This window comes from Cicer arietinum, chromosome 6, assembly GCF_000331145.2.
Source record: "Cicer arietinum cultivar CDC Frontier isolate Library 1 chromosome 6, Cicar.CDCFrontier_v2.0, whole genome shotgun sequence".
Classification (NCBI taxonomy): domain Eukaryota; kingdom Viridiplantae; phylum Streptophyta; class Magnoliopsida; order Fabales; family Fabaceae; genus Cicer; species Cicer arietinum.
Genome location: NC_021165.2, coordinates 58,706,673 through 58,715,493, shown reverse-complemented (window position 1 = coordinate 58,715,493; position 8,821 = coordinate 58,706,673).

Below are 8,821 nucleotides of genomic sequence, written 5' to 3'. Positions count from 1 at the left end.
AAGAGTAAGAGAATTTTTAGGTTCGAGTTTAAATACTAAAACACTAAATCAAAGTTGTTACTGCCACGTAGTATGTAATGCATTTTTCATTGTCTAACGTTGTGTTCTTATGTTGACTTTATTAAATTAAAATATGTAATATGTAAAGGAATAGATCTCCAATTTATACGGAGTTGAAACATATTGTATGGCCCAAAAGAGAAGATGTTGTAAAAATATTGAAACAGGGAGGTCAAGGATAAGCTGATAATGTTGACGGCTTAATTATCGGATCTTAATGTAATAATAAATCATGCAACAAACATTCCTAATTTTTTGGAGTTATTAAATAAAAATTTGTTTAATTTTAATTGTGTCCATTGTATTTTGATGATTAGATCAAAATTGGGATCCCGTGAGAGTTAAGTGAGAAAGAGAAAAATAAAATAAATATATGCATTTAATATTTTAGTTGGATAAGTTGCAATTAAAGATCTCGTTAATTATATTTTTATGATGATTTAAATATGTATTTAGTATTTATAAATATATTATTTTTTTATTTTAGTTTCTTGTAAGTTTTTATGTTTAGAATTTAGTATCTGTAAAATTAGAAGCGATCGACTTTGGTCTATAAAGTCAAATCAACATGAAAAGAATGACGAACTTTTCAAAAATCCCTAAATCCCTCTTTTTATTTCTATTCAATTTTCTTTATAAAATAACATTAATTATTAAATGATCAAAAAAATAATTTATTAATTAATAATATAAAACATTTTAATTTTTAATATATCGAAAATGATGGTGTGTTGATGTTTATTTATAGACTCATTTGTCATGCCGATTTATCAACTCTTTTTTTAGGGACAAAAATCGATTGTTTCTAATTTTACGGGGATTAAATCCAAACAAAAAAACTTATAGAGACTAAAATCAAAAAATAATATATTTGTAGGGACCAAAATCATATTTAAACCTTTTAGGATTATGGGTATAGGTTGAACCTTAGATTCAGGAAGTCTCTCTGGAATTTTTTATTCCTTAAAATCAACTGAGTTTGTGTCAGAAACTTCACGATTTTTATCAATTTTTTTTTTCTGATTAGATGGAGAAAATTCTTGAAAAACAAATTATGTCTCCTAGATCAAAGTTGGGGTATGATCAATAAAAGGAGATCGTTAATAACACAATGAGTACTATTACCATGAATGTCTTTGTCTATACGTTCATTACAAGAAATACATGAATTTGTGGCGGAAAAAGAATCTCACAAATTATTGAAAAAAATCTCACAAATATATATCACTTTCAAATCGGTTGTTATTAATGGCTGAAAAGACCCTCAAAAATTGGTTGTTGTTAGTGGCAGAAAAAGTTATCACAAATTAAGTATATTATTTGTGGTCGAATTTTGTTTTTAGTGATAGCCATAAACAACCACAAATTTGTTGGAGGGAATTCTTTTTTGAATTTGCGGCGACATTTATCGTCACAAAATTCTTCTCGTTACATGATTCTTACGGTAAAAGCCGCCACAAACAAAGATTGAGTATTCTGACAAGATAGACTGCCACAAATCCATTAATAGCGGTTGCATTTTGTGGTTGTCTGGTCTGCAACATATGTCTTATTTTCTCACTAATATATCACTTTCATCTTTCTCCTTTTTATTTTTTACTTATAATTAGGGATGGGAATAGGCTAGGCCGTCCGACAGGCGCTTATGGCCTAACCTACTTAATTATGGTATGACCTGGTATGGCCTATTTAATAAAAAGGCTAGGCTCAAGCTATTTTTAAAGCATATTTATTTAAATAGGTCAGGCTCAAGCTTATAAAAAAGCCTATTAGGCCTGACAGATCGGCTTATATATATTTAATTATTTAATGTTATTTTTTATTATTATATTAATAATATTATTTCCTATTTTCAATTCTATCAATTAGGCAATCACTCAGTAGTCATTCCATATTCGATAGTCATTCTATATTTGGTAGTCGTTCTATATTCGGTACCCATTCAATTAGTCAATAACTCAGTAGTCCTTCTATATTTGTTTGAGAGGTAATAATGGGTACGTTTGTTTCAGAAAAAAAAATTTATTCTTTGAAACCAATAATTATGTTTTAGGGTTTAAAGGATATTTGTTTCAGATTTTTTTAAAATTATTTTGTTAGAAAAATTATTTTTTGTTTAATATATATAGATATGTATATTGATATTGGTATGTAGAAAGGATGTGGTATGAGTAATATGAATAAGACTTTTAAATAGGCTTTTAGGCCAGACTTTTAAAAAGATCAGGTCAGGCCGGAAAAAAAAAATCTATAATAGGCCGTAAATCAGATTTAGGCCTAAAAAATTAATCGTAGGCCAAACTCAAGCCTTTCAAAGCCTAGCATGGCCTATTCCCACCCCTACTTATAACTTCTCTCTAAATTTTCTTTCTACATTCTCTCTAAATTTTCTCTAAGCAAATATTTTTCTCCACCATCTATTTAAAAACGATTCTAATTTGTCTAGCTTTAGATTATTTTCTTCTTTTCTTATTGAGTTTTAGTAAGTGTTTAATTTATGTTAACTTTTAATTTTGAATTATGTATTTAATTAATATTAATGAATACTATTACCCTAAATATATTTTTTTGTACGTTCAATTTCAATAGTGTCTGAAACAAACAACAATGTTTTTAGGGACATACTATTTTACCATGGAGGTGTATTGAATTTGGATTTGAAACGATTTTAAAAGTTTTTTTTTTGTGTGATAGAAAAGTCTATTTATTCAAGATTTTAATGTAATTAAAATAAGTCTTAAGGTATTCAATTAGGATTGTTTGTACTTGTTAAACAATTTGTAGAAATCTAGTGGCATTAAATCAAGACTTTTTACAAAATCTTCACTGAGATTAAGGTTGGCTAGCTTATATGCATACCAACTAGCCTTATGATCATAGATGTGATTAACTACACCATTTCATTCTTCGCGATCCACAAGATAGATGATTTCTTGAAAAAAAATGCCCAAGAGAGAGATTAATTGTTCTCCTTGACCGAATTTTGTTGACTACAATAAGAAAGTCTATTTCTACCAAAATAGTAGTCAAACCCAAATTACAAGCCATATAAGACCATGAACCAACCCCTAAAGCTCAGCTAACACAGAGGTAGTTCGATCAAGATTACAAAGACCGCAAATATAAACTCCTTTATGATCTCTAATAAGCCCTCCACAAGCAGCAAAACCAATTGTTTCATGATAAGAGATTGATTCATTCCATGACCATTAAATTTTTTTCGACAATTGTCTATGTCAATTCTTATTTTTGAGCACTTTGTTAATAGTTCTATTTAAAGTTTCATAGTTTATTTAATAAAGAAAATCAATTTGAATCGTCTTGGATCATTGTTGAATGCTTTGTTATGAACTTTTTATGACCAAACAAATTTTCAGAGTATTTTCTTCTTGTTTTGATGTTACAAGTCAATTACATTGAGGAACTAGCACTTGAGAAGTTACATAGGATTAGTGCTAACACAAGGTAGATCTCATAGTGTAAAATTATCTTTAATTAGAGTTTGAGCACATTAAGGAAGGTTAGGGCGCATTGCACTAGTCACTGCATTGTAGTGTTGTTCCTAGTACAACTCCTTGCCTCTAAGCGTAGTAGGAGGGATTGGTGGCGCATTGTCCAGATGGTTGCATCCAATTTAATTTTGAGCTAACACATTTCGTCCAAACCCAACACAATACGCTGATACGCATTTCCAAACCTCTATTTAAGTTAAATACTATTACTTTATTAGGGTTCTAAATTTTGGATGCATAGGAGGAAGCAACTACACCTAAGAGGAGACTTTGTACAACATTTATGAGTAACTATCTTATTTCCATGTATTTTTTATCAAACACCATAAGTAGTTAATTTACTCGTTGATTAGGGATCAAATGAATCTTCTTGAATCTATATAGTCTTGGTTTTTATATGTTATTTATGCAATTAAAACATATTTGATTATTCATATATTTTTGTTCTTAATGTTTTTCAATACTTGATCACCATAGAATTTAACCTAGATATTATTTCGTTATTTGAAAATAAGATAATAACCAGAACCATAATATATGGTCATGTTTCAATTTTGTTATAGGAATATAAAGTATTAACATGTGTCTAATAAATTAAAGCTCGTACATATTTCGAGTAGCAAACTTTATCTCCTAAGAAATTAGGGTTTGTTATAAAAAAATGATTTTGAGTCAATGAATTGGTTTTAGTCTAATTTTTTAATTTGACGTAATCAAATAGGTTAGATTGTTAAAATAATAAATCAACAATTACACATTGAAAATAAAGTGATTCAAATTCCCTAATAATTTTTCTCTATTGAATTATCTCTAATTAATTTTAGGTTTGTTCGAAATTATAAACTTTTTGTTATCTAAGTATGTACAAGTTGTGTTGCTAAATTAATAATAATCCACGTGGAGATGATATTAACTTATCATTATTATTACATGAACAGTTCGGTACACTTGCCAAAGAGTTGTCAAGAATGTCCAACAACCTTACATGATTCACCAAACTATAGTAATATTTTCATAATCAATGAAAACGGAAAATATATACTCTTCATGTTCAACAAGAATGTGATCTCTCAGCTCTTGTGACATGTGCAAATTGATCAAAATTCGAGCGAAATTTCCCAACGTTTTTGAGTTGGTTGCTCATCAACAGATAATGAGGTGTCAATACTTAAAGCAATTGTAAAAATGATCTTTGACATCCAATATTCTTGAAGCAAATTGTAGAAACGAATCCAATAACAAGCCTTTGTGTTTTTTACCAAATCTGAGTTGAATTCTTTCGTCAAAAATCAAACTCGAAGAAGACGATGTTTCAATTATTCAAACACTTTTGCAAATTGACAAGAAACGCAATGAGAGCTCATAAAATCTTTTTTTGAGGAAAACAGCTTGCCATGAACTATTGTTAAAAAAATTTGACATAAAATAACCATGTCACTCTTAAACATGGTGACTCTAACATATATTACAACTTGTCAAACCTAGTTGATGTTAATCTTTTGAAATTTTGATAGCAATAATCAACCCTTTGATATAGAATTTTGGTCAATAACTCAAAGAAATATTGCATGAATTATTGGGAGCTTATACAAATGATCTGAATAGAGATTCCTGATGTTGCTTATTGACTGAAATTATTTTTTGTCCACACTGTTGGGAAAAACCAGAGATAATTAGCAATAACTTTTTCAATAATGCGGAATATTTTTTTCCCCACCTGTGGATATAAATGGTCAAATAGAAAATACAATTCCACGGGGCAAAAATAATTGGCAGAAAATTAAATATGAGACAAACACAATTTTTAACGTGGAAAACTTCCCTCAAATTGAGAGAATAAAAACCACAGGACCTAGTCTAGTAAAAACTTCCACTATAATAATTAATGGGTACACAGAGTCTTCCTAATAACAATAGGGAATATCAATCAATAATAACAATCTTATAACAACCTTCCACTAAAGTAGGTATGCCAAAGTAACTCTCAGAGAAGATAAAATTATTCAAACTATATATTAAAGTAACAAACTCAGTGGTAGAAATAACATACTAAATTTGTAGATCAAACGCAGCAAGTTTGCTACACACCTGTTACCACCACCGGAACCAAATCCTTATTTTTCTTCTCTGGCAGCCGTTCTCTTTCGTTCTAATTCTTAGGAATTTCTAACTCCCTTTTATTTCTTTCACGTGGGCCAAGCCCATTAAAACCTTTTATTTCTTTCTTTTTTTTCAATAATAATAATAATAATACTAATACTAATAAAACTAGTGGGTTCCACTTGGGGAGTGAGCTCACCCAACAAATATCCCCCTCACGACTCAAGTGGGAAGGTATTGCTTAACCATGCCAGCTTTCTTTCTACAACATATCATCTTCGACACAGGCAAGTTCTTCGTCATCATATCTGAACCATTCTCATCAGTATAAATCTTTTCAATTAAAAATGACTTCATTTCCAGTGCATCTCGTATCCAATAACACTGCACTTCAATATGCTTCGATTTTTCATGAAAAGTCGGATTCTTGCTGAAATGGATCGCACTCTGACTGTCACAGAATAACAAAAACTTGTCTTGTTTGAGGCCTAACTCATGTAGGAATTTCTTCATCCACTAGAGTTCTTTGAAAGCTTCAGTTGCTGCAATGTACTCAGCTTCAATAGTGGATAAAGCATCACACTTTTGTAGTATTGATTGCCAAGACACAGCTCCGCCTGCAAAAATCATCATATAACCAGAAGTAGATTTTCTAGAATCAAGATCACTTGCCATATATGCATCTGTATAGCCATCCAACACAGGTTCACCACCTCCATAGCATTAACACACTTTGGAAGTGCCTTTGAGGTATCTGAGAATCCACTTCACTGTTTGCCAATGATTTTACCAGGATTAGGGAGAAATCGATTAACAACTCCAACTGCATAAGCAATATCTGGCCTTGTACATACTATTGCATACATCAAACTACCAACTGCGGATGCATAAGAAACCTTCTTCATCTCTTCTTTATCTTTCTCACTTGTAGGACATTTATTAGAATTCAATTTAAAATGACTAGCAAGTGGAGTACTAACAGGTTTGCAATTGCTCATGTTAAACCTCTCTAACACATTCTCAATATAATTGTGTTGAGACAACCACAATTTATTATTCTTTCTGTCACGAGTGATTCTCATACCCAGAATTTGCTTTGCAGGACCCAAGTCTTTCATTGCAAAAGACTTATTCAAATCTTTCTTTAAAGATTGAATCTTCTTAGTGTCATGACCAACAATCAACATGTCATCCACATATAATAAGAGAATAATATAATCACCATCAGAGAATTTCTTGATATACACACAACGGCCAGAAGTAGTTTTACCATACCCATGTTTCTCCATGAAAGAATCAAATTTCTTGTACCATTATCGATGTGCTTGTTTGAGCCCATACAAGTTTTTCTTCTATTTACACACAAGTTGCTCTTTACCTTTGACTTCGAAACCCTCTAGTTGCTCCATATAGATCTCTTCCTCCAAATCACCATGAAGGAATGCAGTTTTCACATCAAGTTGTTCAACTTCTAGGTTCAAACTAGCTGTTAACCCAAGCACAACTCGGATAGAGGACATCTTCACCACAAGTGAAAAAATTTCATCAAAGTCAATATCTTTTCTCTGATTAAAACCTTTCACAACCAATCTTGCTTTGTATCTTGGTTGAGAACTATTCAGGTGTATTATCATAACACGTTCTTCATGTTAAAATGCCTTAAAATGCATATATTAGTAAGTATAACAATAGTTTTATTAATAATATTGCGCTTAATTTTCTTTATATGTGTGCTTGTTAAGTTGTGCCTATTTTATACATATTTAATTGCCATTAGGCAACTTTACCAAATCAAATGTGTGATTCTCATGCAAGGAATTCATCTCTTCTTGCATGGCCTTTAACCAATTTTCTTTATCAACATTTGTAACAGCTTCTTGATAATACTCTGGCTCTCCATTATCAGTGATCATCACATACTCATGTGGAGGATATCTTTGAGAAGGTTGACGTTCTCTAGTAGATCTTCTCAACTCAAACTCGTCTGGTGGCTCAACTGGAACTTGCTCATCAGGGTGAAGCACATGATCATCAATTACATTCTCATCATCTGCCTGTATATCTCCCCCATCAATAAGAGTTTCTATAGGGGGCTTAGGCGCAACATCAATGTAGCTTCTGGAATTTGGTTTCTGTTTTTCAGCTTTATCAAAATCTTCAACAATCTGGTCTTCAAGAAATATCACATCTCGGCTTATGATAATTTTCTTGTCAACCGGATCCCACAATCTATAACCAAATTATTCATCACCATAACCGACGAATATACACTATTTGGATTTACTATCAAGCTTGGATCTCTCATCTCTTGGAACGTGAACAAAACATCTGCAACCAAAAACTCTCAAATGACGGTAAGAGACACATTTCCCTGTCCACGCTCTATTTGGAACATCACCATCAAGTGGAATAGAAGGAGAAATATTGATCAAATCCACTGCAGTTTTCATTGCTTAACCCCAAAAGAATTTCGATAATTTTGCATGAGAGAGCATACATCTGATTTTGTCATTAATCGTATGATTCATTCTCTCTGCGACACCATTGAGTTGAGGTGTCTTTGGAACTGTTTTCTCAAACCTGATTCCATGTTCTCTACAATACTCTTCAAATGGACCTCTATATTCACCACTGTTATCTGATCGAACGCATTTCAATTTTCTTCCCTTTTCACTTTCAACACTTGCATGAAAATGCTTGAAGACTCCAAATATCTGGTCTTTAGATTTCAAAGGAAATGCCCACACTTTTCTAGAGTGGTCGTCAATAAATGTAACAAAATATGATGCACCACCAAGAGATTTACTATCCATCATACAAACATCAGTATGAAGTAAATCAAGAATATTTTGCCTCCTATGAGGACCAGTATTATGAAAAGAAACTTTATGTTGTTTTCCAACAAAACAATGAGTGCAAGTTTTTAGAGATGTACCTTTCACAGGAAGAAAGTTTTTCTTCGTAAGTATGTTGAGTCATTTCTCACTCAAGTGATCAAGGCGCATATGTCATAAATTAGAAGATGCATCTTCAATTGCATTCACTTCTTCCTTGCATAACTTCGTAGACATCCTATAGAGAGAAGTGAAACTTTGCTCCTTTGCAACCACTAGGGACCCTTTGGTGATTTTACATATACTACCACCACC